General features: G+C 37.9%; 1 protein-coding gene across 6 annotated transcripts in view; it reads left to right on the forward strand.

Moving 5' to 3' along the window:
• The first annotated feature begins 243 nt into the window (after nucleotides 1-243).
• Nucleotides 244-16,829, forward strand: part of SYTL3 (synaptotagmin like 3) — a 139,774-nt gene continuing 123,188 nt past the window's right edge. For 2 of the 6 annotated variants that reach the window (XM_077149386.1, XM_077149388.1), the window contains exons 1-2: nucleotides 244-377; nucleotides 3,325-3,360. The gene's annotated coding sequence lies outside the window, so the exon portion shown is untranslated. The remainder of the gene's footprint in view (nucleotides 378-3,324; nucleotides 3,361-16,829) is intronic. The other 4 variants (XM_077149385.1, XM_077149389.1, XM_077149391.1 and 1 more) reach the window with 3 other exon arrangements.

The raw sequence follows: 16,829 nt of genomic DNA on the forward strand, positions 1-16,829 counted from the left end.
ACCTGAGGTCAAGCAGAACCCTCTTAAAAGTCTCTGGTCTCTACTGGGGCTTTCCTTGGTGGTGATGGAATACTTCAGTTGCATTATCTTGGTTTCTCTCCAGTTAAAAAGGCAACACGTTGGTGTTTACAGGGTTCCTTGGTGTGTTTGTAGGTGGCTTTGCTTCCTGGGTAGTAGTAGCTCTGTTAGTGATGGGGGAGTAACCACGACAGGCTTAGGGTCGACCAGAAGCTCAGGCAGTCACGTAGGGCGCAGTGCTTCAGCCTGTGCCCCACAGGAAGGAAAGAGAAATATATCAGTTCTTCTAGCAAGAAAAGCTGACTTCCTTATCTCCAGCGCTGCCTCCCCTGGTCTCTTCTCTTGAAGCAGAGGAAAAGGTAGGTATCCAAGTCTCGAAATGGTATTTTGGGGGTGTTGGTGGGTAGAAATTAAAGTTCTTTTCATGACATTGGAAAAATGTGAAACAAAGACAATAATGAATTAGGTAACGGGCGGCTTGTAATTTTATTGAATAGCATGCATTTAAAATGTAGTGTAATTATGGTTTAAATGGTGGAAGTAACTGCAGATTTGTTGTGTGTGTGTGTGTGTGTATGTGTGTGTTTAAACAAACAGAAAAATGCTGTCCAAAAGCTGTAATGGTCTGAGTATTTTTAAAAGGTTATAGAATGTTTGATTTCTTCTTTGGTTTCTAAATTGTAGTACATACAGTTTATTACCGTTTGGCTCGGAATCAATGAAATTGATTCAGATTGTTTTGATTAACCCAAATCTCTAGTTTGGAGGCGGAATTTAAATATAATTTTAGAATAAAGATGTTTGTTAGCTAAGGCCTAATTTAAATTTCTTTCAATTAAGCATCCTCAACCCCCAAAAATGTTTTGAAAAGAGGCAAGACTATGAAAGGAAATACATATTAGATATTCAGAATTCACAATTAGTGTAGAAAAAGGTAATTTTTCTGAGATAGTTTTCTATGCTATTTTTTCTTCCTAAACAAAGCACAGAGCTTTGGATTTAAACAGAGCCAGGTTAGACTGTGATTTTAGGTAAATTACTTTTTAGCGCTAAGCCTCACTCGCCTTATCTGTAAAACAGGTGTACTTACTTCATAAAGTTGTAATAAGAATGAATTGAAAAAAAACAAGGAATCAATTGAAACAATATATGTAAAGTCCTTGTCAAGCTGTTTGACCCAGAGTAAGTGCTAAATAAGTTGTAGCTATTGCTACAAACAAAAAGTATAAAAATTATGAATTGTATCTATAAAAATAAAATAACAGCAATTCTCACTTCTTTCGACCCCTCCATGAGAAGAGGGCAAGTTAAATCCAAGAAAATCATGGATTTCTATCTCAGTATTTTACTCTGATATTAAAAGAGCATTTTTTTGTTTGCTTGTGTAGCAAGGTCTTTACCTAAGTGAGAAATCACCATAAGATGCTGCTTTGGCTTTCTCCTATCTGAGATAGTCTTCAGATTTTATAGATTTAAGCCTCCATATGTGCATCTTTATATATTAAGTACAGGGTTTGGGGGGACCTGAAGCTTATATAATTTTCTTTAAGAAAACGAATACAAAACTAGTTACAGAGACTTGGAATGGGCAAGTGAGGGACTACGAAGCTCAGGTGTTATAAGCTTCCTAATAAATTTACCTCTGATCAAGTAACACAGAAAGACAAGGGAATTGTGAATGCCCGTCTCCATTTCTGTGTCAAGCTTTCTGATGGACACACGTGTCTCTCGTCTAATCTTTGTAAAAGTGAGGCTATCGAGCCTCTGAATATCAACCCAGTTTGAGTTGGGATTCCAGAGACAAGCACTGTTTTAGCTCATCTCCTTTCTTAGGTGGACTAGTATTCTGTGGTTGTTATAAGCTTACACACAGAATCGACACAAGCAAAAAAAAAAAAACCAATGAAATTTTCAGGTAAAATCTCAAGGTCAATTTAAATCACTAAAATTTTCCCCTGCGTACTAGCAGAAGGTATGGTGGCCGCATTCAGAAACTGAAGCTTCTCAAGGAAAGAGCTGTGGTCAATTCACACGAGAACGGAGGCTGCCACCCCCTCTGAATGGCGTGTGCTGTGCCTGTGAGCAAGGCTGTGGGTGGGCTTAAGGAGGTTCTGCAGTTTCCCTTAAGTCTGGGCAGCACTGACAAATCATAGTCACACACAGGCACATAGCTACGATTTGCCACAGTTCCACTGTGGCGTCATTCTTTCCCCCCCACACACACTGCAGCGAGAAGGCAGTTGTCTCTTTTCCTTACATCTCCTGGCCAGCTGCTCAGAACAACTGGAGCAAAGGAACAGGAAGCCGCTACCTGCAAATAAAGAACTTTTCCTGTCCTCATCCTTCTTTGCGTTTCTTTCTCTCAGTGTCACATTTCTCACACTCTTCCCCCTAGCCAGTTCTCAAAGACAAAGTCAAGGTCTGCTGTTAGGCTGAGGAAAGTAAGTGTTTCAAAATTCCAGCAGATGGTTGAACATTTATTTTCCTCTGGCAAAAGCTGTGTCACGTGTTTCTCTCTTGGGAATATTTCTGCACCTTTACCAGTCCTTTCTCCACCTTTACCAGCCCTTTCTCCTCTCTCCACACACTGTGAGAACTCTCCTTATCAAGCAGACCCTTAAATTCACCCAGCTATGCCATAATCTGTTTAGATCAGTGCCTAATGCATGCTCAACACACAGAGGGCCAACAAAATGGATGTTGCAGAATGGATGTACAAAGTAGCTTAACCTAACTGTGTTTGTTTGGATGCCAGAGTTTCACTGGGTACAACTGACCAGATGTAGCCCAAATGGAAATACATAGACTGAAGTGATAAGCTGGAACTTCTGAGGGGGGCAAATTGTGTGTGTGTGTGTTTCCCCTATCCTTGTATCCATGTCTCTTTTTACAACCTGGAGAAAAGAATTAGTTCTGTACTACTTGGCTTCTCTGAAGGGGAGAGTGGAGAGTGGGCAAAGGAAGGCCTTTTGAGCTCCTGCTTTGTCCCAGGCATTGCTCTAGGGCTTTACTTGGATGATCTTACTTTGTTCCCCAAACCCCTCATCTGAAGCAGGCATGGTTTTCTCCATTTCATATATGAAGAAAGTGAGTTCCACAGAGGTTTACCTACCAACCCAAGAACACCCAGCTAAGAAGTCATAGATTTTGAATTTAATCGTGGATTGTCTGACTCCTAAATCAATGATGAGATGGCATGGTATAGCATGAAGAGTTTCTCCAAGGGGCTTTATGAGATTTTTCCTTTCAAAATGGTGCTGTAGTATAGGTTTTATCTATTATTTTATTTTTTTTTTGCATGAGCAGGTACCGGCACTTGAACCCAGGTCTCCGGCATGGCAGGTAAGAACTCTGCCTGCTGGCCCACTATGGCCCACCATCTATTTTTAAATTTTAAAATAAGATTAAACAGATAGACAGTGTTATACAATGAAAGCAGCCCCCAGTACACAAATGTAATAGAAAAAGGAGTTAGGGCACTGAACTCTGAGCATCATGGGAACAGTCTGACATCAGTGTTTGGGACAAAATGGATACAATTTAAGAATTTGTTGAGTGAGTGAGTGAGAGACAGAATAAATGTTATCAAAGGAAAATGGATCCAGGAGATTCCATTATTCAAACTATGAGATTGTGACTGTCCATGTGAAATCTTTATAAAAAGCAAATTTTTGGTTTGTGTTTCAAATTCTGAAATGACTCAGATTTACTTACACTTCTTAGAATCTGAAGACTCGTGCTTCCTCAAGCAAGTGCTTCCTTGCACACCTGACTCTCTGTACTTCCGGCTCTATTCAAACTCATGCTTCCTGCTTTAGGCAAGCAAACCTACCGTGTCACAATACTCACTGGGTTTCTCAATTTGAGCCAAACATTATGTACCTACTTGTGGGGTGAGGTAATCACTAAAATTCAATGTCATCCTTATAAGGGGAATAATAATGCTAATGCAATACAGAATGTAACCAGTTACAACAGAGAAATGTATAAAGTAGAAATGGGTTAAAGATAAAGGAGCAATTAATTTTGATCCTAATAATATAATATTATTCCTCCTACTACCAATAATAACAGCTAAGATTTACTGAATACCTATGTGTTTGGTACTGTGTCCTGAGTACTCTTTATGGACCAACACGTTTTATCCCCACAACAGCCCTATGAAGTAGATGCAGTCATTCTTTCCACATCACAAATAAAGAAATGAAGTCTGAGAAAGCTCTTATGGGGTAAGAGCACAACTGATAGCAGGAGCCAGGGCCTAGGCAGCCAGGTTCCAAACCCTGTTCTCTTGACTGTTCCCCTCAATTGCCTTCGAATAAATGAGATTTCAGGAAGCAGAAGGGATAACAGTAACGAGCACTTGGAAATGGAAAAGTGAATAGTCCAGAATAGGTTCATTAGAGCATTGGAGAATTTTGTGGGAATTGAGGATGGAGAGGCAGGAAAAGGCCAAGGAAGGCCACATTAGAATGTAGCACTGGAATTTCTCCATAGGCAATGGACCTCCTTACTGATAAGAGAATGGCATATTCCCACTGCTAGGCTGTTAAATATACTACTTGCTTTCCCTACAGAAGTCCTCTTCTGCCTCCCATTCATCATACCAGCTCCCTTCTCCCAGCCTCAGCCCCAATCACTTTTGCCTTGAAGGTTTTCCTGACCCCTCCATTCACTATTCTTCCCCTTAGTTATCATGTAATAACATCCCTACAGCGCCTGTTGGTTGTGTGCAACTCTTTATGAGCAAGTTTGTGGTGTCGAAAGAACCAAAGTCACCAAAATACCCAAAGCTGCAGATTTACTGAAAGAGAAACTGCTCGAGCAGGAAGATTTGAAACCAGGGAAGTTGAAATGGGAGTCTCAAAATGGTGAGCGAGTTACAACAGCTTATAAAGGCAATTAGGGGATTTCAAGTGGGAAGTTACAATAATTCATTGACATTTAAGTTTGTCATTACTAGGAGGGTCTTACAAAGTTGGTGGTAGATATCCATTAGTTAGCATAGTATGTGTTCTAGTTTGCTAGCTGCTGGGATGCAACACATCAGAGACAGATTGGTTTTCAATAAAAGGGGGGTTATTTAGTTAATGTATAATTCTTTAGAGGAAAGGCAGCTAGCTTTCAACCCAGGTCTTATGTGGGAAGGCACAGGATGGTCTCTGCTGGCCTTATCTCCAGGCCTCTGAATTCCAACAACTTTCTCCGGGGTCATATCTTTCTGCATCTCCAAAAGCCTGGGCTGAGCTGAGCTGCAAGTGCTGATATGAGGTATGCTGAGCTGTTTGGGCTGTGCTGCATTGAGCTCTCTCATTTAAGCACGAGCCAATGAAATCAAACATCATTCTTTGCAGCAGGCACACCTCCTAGCTGACTGCAGATGTAATCAGCAACAGATGAGGTTCACACACCACTGGCTTATGTCCACAGCAACAGATCTAGGCACCTTCACTTGGCCAAGTTGACAACTGAATCTAACTACCACAGTATGCTTGCCCATTTTTAGTAGGCTGTCCCTACTGGTTGGAGACCAACTTATTCCTCAATGTTGCAAAATTTGTAGTTTTATCTGGAATGCTCCAGTTTTTTTGAGAATCCTTTCCTTGATCAATGTATTTCTTCTGGAGAATTCCTGCCCTATCTTGGAAAGGCGTCACTCTAGCAATTCCCTTTGTAGGTGGCCATATTATTTTATTTAATAGTCCCCTCCTTGCGGTTATTTTTTCAATGATCTCCTTTCTTGTCAGGCGGTTATAGTAGGTTCAGTAAGTTATGTTTCTTTCTTTTTCTTTTTTTTATGTGTTGCTTATTTTTCTTGATTGCATTGAGGTATGATGGGTGGCTGTTTACTTTCACTTCAGAAACTTGGAGTGGGGCTACTTATTCAGTTGAGTGGACTATAGTTATTACCTTTCCTCTGAGGCAGGGCACTTGTTATTTAGTCTTGGTCCACCAGAGTCAATCCTAGCTCTATTTTGCTTTTTTTTTTGATTAGGTATTTTAAGAGCAACTATATGCCTTGAGAATAAGGACTTTGAATGGAATTTTGAGACACAATTTGTACAAAACACAGAAACGTATAGACAAAATCATAATGAAAAGTATAAATCCTAAGTCCACATTTCATTAAAGCAAAAGCCAAGCTCAGTAAATAGGTCTGTCCAATGAAATGTTTAAGCCTGACTGATATCATGAAATACCTTAACTTGGCCTTTTAAAATATGTAGGTTACTTACTGTGCCAGACTTATTCATATGAAAGTATCATTATTCGTGTCGTAGAGTTGGGAAGTCCAGATAGCTAGATCCCGTCCGTCTTATAAAACCTTTGATGCTAAGCTGTCAGCTTTAGCCTGGAGGGCTTGAGGCATCTTGAGGATGGCGTCAAGGCTCCACCCCATAACCTTAGATACACTTATAAGTCTCACTCCAGGTTATATTAGCACTGGCATATTGCCATTTTCCAAAACCGTGAGTTAGTCCCAGTGAGCAAAAGACATTTTTATTTAACTGATGTAAGATTTTATGGATGTTATTCCCAATGGAGTATGTTGAGTTTCCTGCCCAGATATGATCTGAATATTGATTAGACCATGTTACATTAGTTTTATATATCTCCTTGTTGTGTAAGATGATAACATAGGTGTTTCATGTACTAGTACAATTTTTGCCGTTAAACTATCTCATTTCAGTGATTTCCTTTGTTAGGTCTAGAAAGTATCATTGTCAGAGTCTGTTTTAAGTTTTGTGTCATCATATATGAGAGTCAAATCTCCATCATTTGAATCAAAGCAGATTGTGTGGTTATACAACTGATAGGGAATGTATCCTAATTCTGGTCCTGTTTCAAGTTTTCCATACCTAAGGAAAATTTTTACTTATGAAGGTAACGATAGTGAAGTTTGGCCTAACCCTTTAATTAAAGACTTGCCATCCCAAATAAATTTACTATATCAATCTGTAGAATGGCTAGCCTGATTTTTAGCAGAATGTCACACCTTTTTATAAACCCACTGACCATTTTTTTTTCCCACTGATTGATTTTTATCAGAGAGAACACTGTTTTAGGTGCATTTTTATTACCTAGATGTTAGCAAATCCAGCAATCAGCTAGATTGACAATTCTAGAAACTTTTTGAATGACTGGAGTCAGGGGATGATCTAAGTTTAGAGCACTTGGGATGACTAAAAGTAATAATATTTTGATTAAAGTTTTCATCTTGAGAGCTAAGGAGAGGTCGTTAAATAGGTTGCTGGAAAGGGTTACCAGAGTAACAATAAAATTATAGTGACAGATAAAAGTACAAGTGTGGGGATTAAATAAGGAAAGCTTTGGTCAACAGGATCTTGTTCTGTGAATTTGATCAGAAGTTGTCTACATCAGATGCTGTCATCTATTTCTGGCGTACTTTTGTTAATTTTAGTTTTGTGTCAGGTACAGTTTAAGCCACCTTCGACATGGCACCCATTTTAGCTGGGAGATATGTACCCAAGGCACAATTTCTTCTAATTTGATAGCTGTATATGAAGACAACAAAATCTGATAAGGTCCTTTCTAGAAAAGTTCAAGGCTTATCTTTCTCTGAATGTCTTTTCCTTCTTTTTTGTTTTGGTATGCCATATGGCAGGGTCACATTTCATTATTTTTCTATGTGAGTATCCCGTTATTGCAGCACCATTTACCATTTGTTGAATTTTTGTTTGTTTGCTTTGCCTGTTTGTTTTTGGGATGTGCATGGACCAGGAATCAAACCTGGGTCTCCCAAATGGCAGGCGAGAATTCTACCACTGAGCTACCCTTGTACCCCCCTCTGATGTTTTTTTCAGAATACAAAGAAACCACATTGTAGGTTGTGTAGAATACTGCCTTTAGGTGCTGGAGGGTCAGCAGAGCCCCTGTCCCCTGTTAAAGAGAACCCTGAAAATATTTAATTAATCCCTTTTAGTGTTTTTGGTTTGCTAAAACTGACAAAAATGCAATATACCCAAACTGGACTGACTTTTAACAGTGGAGATTTATTAGCTTACAGGTTTACAGTTTTAGGGCTGTGAAAATGCCCAAATTAAGGCATCAACAAGCTGATACCTTCTCCGTGAAGGCTGGTGGTCCTCAGTTCCTCTGTCACACGGACAGGCACATGGCAACGTTTTCTGGTCTCTCTCTCTTTTCTCCCAGGTTTTTTCCAGCTTCTGACTTCAGTGGCTTCTTCTCTGAGCTTCTGTGTACTTCAGTCTTGTAGCTTTTCTCTTAGCTTCTCTGGGCCTTTTTTTCTGCCTTTTATCCTTTTATAAAGGACTCTAGTAAGAGGATTAAGACTGACGTTGAATGAGGTGGTTCACATCTCAATTGTAATAACCTAATCAAAGGTCCCACCTACATAAGTCTATACCCACAGAATGGATTAGAAGAACATGATCATTTCGGGGTACACACAGCTTCAAGCTACACTATTGAAGTAAATCTTGCTTGACCATCATTGGATCACCTCTCGTAAACTGTCTCAAGTACATGGGCCACCTTGTAATTATTTTGTGTGGGTTCAATCCATGTCTACACAATAGTGCAGCTTCCAGGGCTGTGAGAACCAACAGTTCTTTTGGCCTAGGCAGCTGCAATGGATCAGATAATTTAGCTAACTTTAATTTTAATATTGTATTGATTTTTTTTTTCCCACTTTGCCAAAAGATTGAGGATGGTATGGGCAATGGAGTTTTGTTGGCTATGAACCACCCAACATGCTTCTTTTATAACCTTTCCAGTGAAGTGAGTTTTGTGATCACTTTAGAGTTTAAAAGGTGCTCCCTAAGTTAGAAAAATGTTTTTAATAGCTTGTTTGCCACAATTGTAGCATCCAACTTTATGTATGTACATACATGTATATTTGTGACAAGAAAATGTTTTAACCCATCCAGAGAACATGCAATCCATGACTGTTCTACTTTGCTAGCTGCCAGAATGCAATATACCAGAAACAATGTGGCTTTTAAAAAGGGAAATTTAATAAGTTGTAGCTTACAGTTCTAAGGCTGTGAAAATGTCCAAGTTAAAGCAATGTTTAAGAAATGTCCAATCTAAGGCATCCAGGGAAAAATACCTTGGTTCAAGAAGGCTGATGATGTTCAGTGTTTCTCTCTCAGCTGGAAAGGTACATAGCGAACATGGCAGCATCTGCTGGCTTTCTCTCCAGACCTCTTGTTTCATGAAGCTTCCCAGGAGGCATTTTCCTTCTTCAGCTCCAATGGTCTCTGGCTGCATGGGCTCTCTTGGCTCTTTCCAAAATGGTTCCTTCTTAAGGGGGTCCAGTAAGCAAACACTACCTTGAATGAGTGGAGACCCATCTCCATGGAAGCCATCTAATCAAAAGTTACCACCCACAATTGGGTAGGTTACATCTCCATGGAAACAATCAAAAAGTTCCCACCCAGCAATATTGAATGAGGATTAAACAACATGGCTTTTCTGGGGTACATCACAGATTCAAACAGGCACAGGAATTATCTATTTTTTTGAACATTTACTTAGAATCATATTTTAAATCATAACAAATCACAAATTCAAAAATTCTGACAAAATACCATGCATATCACAGAATCCAGGAAAAACATTTATATTTTTTATTAATTAATTAGCAGGCCAGATCTATAATGCTTTATTTGTTTATTAATTTATTTTTACATTTTGGCTACATTTTCTTTTTTAAAAATATTTTTATTATAAACCTTAACAAACGAACATACACTCATTCTTGACATACAAACATTCTATACATGGTATAAATCAATGGCTCACAATATCATCACATAGTTGTGTATTCATCACCATGATCATTTTTTTAACATTTGCATCTCTCCAGCAAAAGAAATAAAAAAGAAAAAAGGAAAAGCTGATACATACTATACTCCTTACTCCTTCCTCTCATTGACCACTAGTACTTCAATCTAGTCAATTTATTTTATCCTTTGTTCCCCCCATTATTTGTTTATTTTTATCTGTAGTTTTTACTCATCTGTCCATACCGTAGATAAAAGGAGCATTTGACAGCAGGTCTTCACAATCACACAGTCACATTGTAAAAGTTATCATTTAACAGTCATCTTTAAGAAACATGGCTACTGGAACACAGCTCTACAGTTCCAGGTACTTCACTCTAGCCTCTCTACCACAAACTAAAAAGGGGATATCTATATAATATGTAAGAATAATCTCCAGAATAACCTCTCAACTCTGTTTGAAATCTCTCAGCCACTGACATTTTATCTCATTTCTCTCTTCCCCTTTTTGTTGAGAAGGTTTTCGCAATCCCTTGATGCCGAGTCCCAGCTCATCCCAGCATTTCTGTCCCCCATTGTTAGGGAGGTTTGCTTCCCTGGGAGTCATGTCACATTTAGAGGGGGAGGGCAGTGAGTTCACTTGCTGTGTCAGCTTAGAGACAGAGAGAGGACACATCTGAGCAACAAAAGAGGTTCTTTGGGGGGTGATTCTTAGGTCAAACCTACTTATTTTTAGCACCTCTTTTTACAAGGTAAAACAACAGATCCTTTGTTATTTCTCAGTATCCTGCTAGAAAATCCCGAAGACAGTTTGAAACCAAGAAGGAATTATTCAGCATTTGATTTTGGGAAGGCAAAATGCCAAAAGTTGTCAGGTTTGAACACTTTGCAAACTTTTCAGGTCACCATGAAACAATATTTGGCTGTCTACTTAACCAAAGTGGGAATAAAAGATTTTAAAAGTCATTATAGGAGTTAACATGATGGTTAGTAAACCTTAGTTCTTTTTTTGTGAAAATGCTTGATTCTCTTAAAGAATTAGGCATGTGATGAAGCCAACATAAAGTGCAGGAAATTACTCTGATAAGGCTAAGAATCTCTACCTTTTAGGCAAAAAGTAAAAACCTCTTATTCAGAGCAGACCAATAATAACCCAAGAATTTTTATCATTTTAACAGAGATTAAACCAAATTTTAATTTGTATTAGTACACTATTTGATACTTAGTTTCTTAAAAATTTCATAGAAAAATTCATTAAATTTTACTCAGTTTTGACCACAGAAATTTAAAAAATCAAACTTTTTACAATTTCCCATGTCTTAAATTTTCCTCTTTTTATTTTTTATTTTGCAACAACTCATTTTACTTTAAGACAAAACTACTCTCTTTTCTTTCCTTAAAAAACAAACAAACCATGTTGTATTTATCTTGTATATGTGACTTGACATAAGCCTAAGGGCTTAAGCTATCAAAACATCTTGGTAGGTATCTTAGGGCTGACATTTAACAAAACACATTACTGATAAAATAAATTTTCAGAAAAATGATTCAGTTTGGTTAAATGCAAGCTGACATTTGCTATCATCTTAAACATCTAGAAGATGTAATGCTAGCTCATATGACACAGAAACTTAAATGAGTTCATGAAGAACATCTCCAGAATGCATGCTTGTATTATATTTAGCACCAATAACTCAGACGACAGAGCTGTTATTATTAAACCTTGACACTGAAAGTATTAAAAATTTAATTTTTTAAATGCTTGGGATTTTAGGAGTATTTAAGTTATAAAAACATTTATTTGTAAGCCAGTTAGAAAAGAGCTCCTTTAAGGGATTTTAAAAGTAAGTTTGGTACTACCATCTAAAGGTAAGAAAATATTATACAAATTATGCATATATATATATATGTTATACAGACACAAATAGACACCAATAGAGAGCTTAAGCTTCAATTAAACTATTTTTTGCCACTAGTCAGACATAAACGCAGAGACACAAAGCTTACTAGTTTGTATAAAAGCTAACTTTTGTCTTTGACTCATTTTATATTTTTATCAGAATTGGGTTCACCAGTAGGTGTATAAGCTGATATAGGTCAGGTGATCCTGGATCATATGTACCCAAAACAATTTAAACTCTTTTATGAATATTCTTCTTGTTCGGGTGTAGAGCAATCTTTAATGGTAGCTCTTAATTTATTTCCGGTCCAAGGTTTAAACCAACATGTGCTAGAGTGCATGTTGGTTTGGTAGAAGTTTTATTCCTTAAAGGAGCCTGAACTAGATAATTTTTCTTCAGGGGGTCAGGAGGAACCAGTTGAGGCATATATGGGGGAAGGGCTGAAAGGAAAGCTGGGAGAGCAAAAGGTGCAGTTTGGAGTTTGTTCACCTTTTGTCTTTTTTTTTTTTTTTTTTTAAATAAATTGTAGGTTTTCAGAAAAATCTGACAGAAAGTACATAGTTTCTATATACCACCCCAATGCAGTCTTCCATTTTTTTTTTTAAGCAGAACAACATACAAACATGAACATTCTTATCATATGATCATTCCATTCTTGGCATATAATCAAAAACTCGCAATATCATCACCATGATCATTTCTTAGAACATTTGCATCAATTCAGAAAAAGAAATAAAAAGAAAAAAGTAAAACTCATACATACCATACCCCTTACCCCTCCCTCTCATTGACCACTAGTATTTCCATCTACCCAATATATTTTAGCCTTTGTTTCCTCTATTTTTTCTATACCCCTTACTACTCCCTTTCATTGATCACTAGCATTTCAAACTACTAAATTTATTTTATTTGTCCCCCTTATTATTTATTTATTTTTAATACATATGCTTTACTCATTTGTCCATACCACAGACAATGGACAAATGTCTTTTCTGTGCATTTGGATTTGCACAAATGTTTCACAATCACACAGTCACACTGAGAAAGCTGTATACAATCATCTTCAAGAAACACGGCTACTGGGATAGAACTCTACATTTTCAGGCACTTCCCTCCAGTCTCTCCAATATACCATAACTAAAAAGGGGATATCTATATAATATGTAAGAATAACCTCTGACTCGGTTTGAAATTTCTCAGCCATTGACACTTTATTTTGTCTCATTTCTCTTTTCCCCCTTTTGGTTGAGAAGGTTTTCTCAATTCCTTGATGCCGAATCCCAGCTCATTTAGGATTTCTGTCCCACATTGCCAGGGAGGTTTACATCCCTGGGAGTCATGTTCCACATACAGAGGGGGAGGGCGGTGAGTTTGCTTGTTGTGTTGGCTGAGAGAGAGAGGCCACATCTGAGCAACAAAAGAGGTTTTCTGAGGGTAACTCTTAGGCCTAATTTTAAATAGGCTTAGCCTATCGTTTGTGGGGATAAATTTCATATGAACAAACTCCAAGATTGGGGGCTCAGGCTATTGCTTTGGTTGTTCCCACTGCTTGTGAGAATATCAGGAATTCTCCACATGGGGAAGTTGAATTTTCCCACTTTCTCACCATTCCCCCAAGGGGTCTTTGCAAATACTTTTTTATTCACTGTTCAAATCACACTGGGATTTATCGGGGCATCACTCTTACAAACCTACAAAATCTCATGCCGTACTCAAGGTTCCATGTACTTATGGTCTTCAATTAAACTGCCCACATAAGTTATATTAGGAAATGCACTAGTCAAAATATAAATTTTATACCAAATAAATATTTTTTGCTTTAGTCTCACACATAAGTTAAAGTTTTAAAATATGAATTACCATCTGTTTTCAACATCCTGCAATATTGACATTCCTTTGTTCTTCCTCATGCAAAAACATGTTTCAATTTGCACATTTAGTCAGTATCATTGTACACTCTAGGCATTCCTAGATTATACAATCTCAGACTTTATCATCTAGCTTTCCTTCTGATTTCACTTGTGCCCCCAGCCCTCCTCCCTCTATCATTCTTACATTCAGCTTCATTCAATGTACTAACATTATTGCATTACAGTTAGGGAGTATTGTGCTATCCATTTCTGAATTTTTACAGTCAGTCCTGTTGCACAATTTATATCCCTTCAGCTCCAATTACCCAATATCTACCCTATTTCTATCTCCTGATGGTCTCTGTTCTTAACTGAAATTCTCCAAGTTCATTCACTAATGTTAGTTCATATCAGTGAGAGACCATATAATATTTGTCCTTTTGTTTCTGGCTAATCTCATTCAGCATAACGTCCTCAAAGTCCATCCATGTTGTTACATACTTCTTCACTTTATTCTGTCTTCAGCTGCATAATATTCCATCGTATATATATATACCACAGCTTGTTTAGCTACTTGTCTGTTGATGGACATTTTGGTTGTTTCCATCTCTTAGTTTTTCTTACTTTCAACCCTTTAATACTTGTTACACTTAATAAAACAATATTGGTATGTTATCCCCCCCACCCCCCACCCCCGGGTATGGGCAGGCTCCAGGATCAAACCCAGGTCTCCGGCATGGGCAGGTAAGAACTCTGCCACTGAGCCACTGTTGCACGGCCTACAATTTTGTTTTGATTACATTTTTAACTATAATGTATAGTTTGTATTAGGGTTCACTGTATTGTAAAGTTTTATGGCTTAAAATCTTTTTTTATTCTAGTAACATATATACAACCTAAAATTACCCCTTCTAACTACAATCACAGAAACAATTCAATGCTGTTAATTACATTCACAATGTTGTGGTACTGTTAACACCATCCATTACCAAAACTTTTCCATCACCCAAATTAGAAACCCTGCATCAGTTAAGCATTAACTTCCCATTCCCTACTCCCACCCAGTCCCTAGTAATTGATAATCTAGTTTCTGACTCTATTTAATTTGGATGTTTTAATTCTTTCATGTAAGTGAGATCATAAAATATTTGTCCTTTTATGTTTGGCTTATTTCACTCAACATGGTGTCTTAAAGTTTCATCCATGTTGGTGCATGTAGCAGAGCTTGATGCTTTTTTAAGGCTCATTAACTTACCATTGTTTGTATAGACCTCATTCTGAGTATTCATTCATGTGTTGATGACACTTAGGCTGCTTCCATCTTTTGGCAATTGTGCATGATGCTGCTATGAACATCGGTGTGCAAATATCTGTTCATGTCCTTGCTTTCAGTTTTTCTGGGTTTATACCTCAAAGAGGAATTGCTGGATCATATGTAATTCTAAACTTAGGTTTCTGAGGAACTACCAAACAGTCTTCCATGGCAGGTGCAGCATTTTACATTCCTACCAATAACAAAGGAGTGTTCCTATTTTTCCATGACCTCTCCAACACTTGTTATTTCCCATTAAAAAAAAAGTAGCCATTCTAATAGATATGAAATGGTACTTCTTTTTTTTTCTTTTTTCTTTTTTGACATGGGCAGGTGCCAGGAATTGAACCCAGGTCTCCAGCATGGCAGGCTAGAACTCGGCCACTGTGCCACCATTGCCTGTCCTGTACTTCTGGTTTTGATTTGCAGTTCCCTAAAACCTAATGATATTGAGCATCTTTCCATGTGCTTTTTGGCCATTGTAGAACTTCTTTGGAGGAATGTCTATACAAGTCTTTTGCCCACATGGATTGTTTGTCTTTTTGTTGTTCAGTTGTAGGATTTCTGTATGTAGTCTGGATATTAAACCCTTATTAGATATGTGGTTTCCAAATATTTTCTCCCATTGTAGAGATCGTCTTTTTACTTCCATGATAAAGGCCTTTGCATGAAAATTTTTAATTTTGATGAATTCTCATTTATCTATTATTTCTTTTGTATAAAGTCTAAGAAACCATTGTTTAATACATGGTCCTGAAGATGCTTTCCTACATTTTCTTCTAGGGGGTTGTAGTTTTGGTTCTTTTCTTAGGTTTTTGATTGATTTTGAGTTAATTTTTGTACATGGTGTGAGGTAGGGGTCCACCTTTATTCTTTTGTATATAGACATCCAGTTTTCCCAGAACCGTTTGTTGATAAGATTATTCTTTTTTTTTTTTTTTTACATGGGCAGGCACCGGGAACCGAACCCGGGTCCTTGGGCATGGCAGGCAAGCACTCTTACCTGCTGAGCCACCGTGGCCCACCCAGATTATTCTTTCTTCATTGAGTGGAATTGGAATCCTTGTAGAAAACCAATTGGCCATAGAAGCGAAGCTTTACTTCTGAACCCTCAATTCTATTTCATTGCTCTATATATCTGTCCTTGTGCTAGAACCATGCTGTTTTGATTACTGTGGCTCTTTAATAAGTTTTAAAATAAAGTGTAAGTCATCCAATTTTGTTCTTTTTCAAATTTGTTTTGGCTATATGAAACCCTCTACCCTTCCATATTAGCTCTAGTAGCTTTGTTGTGGACATTCCAGGATTTTCTGTCTATAGGATTGTTCTAATTTGCAAGCTGCCAGAATGCAATATATCAGAACCAAAATGCTTTACAAAAGAAAAATTTATAAAGTTGCAAGTTTTACAGTTCTAAGGCTATGAAAATGTCCCAGTTAAGGCAAGGCCATGAAAATGCCCAAATTAAGGCACCAACAAGGGTTACCTTCACTCAAGAAAGGCCAGTGAAGATCAGGGTTTCTCTCTCAGCTGGTAGGGCACATGGTGAAGTCTACCAACTTTCTCTCCAAGCTTCTTGTTTCATGAAGCTCCCCCAGGGGCATTTTCCATCTTCATCTCCAAAGGTCACTGGCTGCATGGGCTCCCATGGCTCTGAAGCTTTTTCTAAAATGTTTTCCTCTGAAAGGGCTCCAGTAAGCAACCCCAACTTGAGTAGGTGGAAATTCATCTGCATGGAAACCTAATCAAAAGTTACCACCCAGAATTGGATGGGTACATCTCCATGGAAACAATAAAAAAGCTCTCACCCAGCAATATTGAATGAAGATTGAAGAACTTGGCTTCTCTGGGGTAAACAACAGATTCAAACTCGAGCAAGGATCATGCCATTCACAAGTAGGGAAAGTTATATTTCTTCCTTTCCAATGTGGATGCCTTTTATTTCATGTTCTTACCTAAATTCCCTGGCTGGAACTTC

Source organism: Tamandua tetradactyla, chromosome 2, assembly GCF_023851605.1.
Source record: "Tamandua tetradactyla isolate mTamTet1 chromosome 2, mTamTet1.pri, whole genome shotgun sequence".
NCBI lineage: Eukaryota > Metazoa > Chordata > Mammalia > Pilosa > Myrmecophagidae > Tamandua > Tamandua tetradactyla.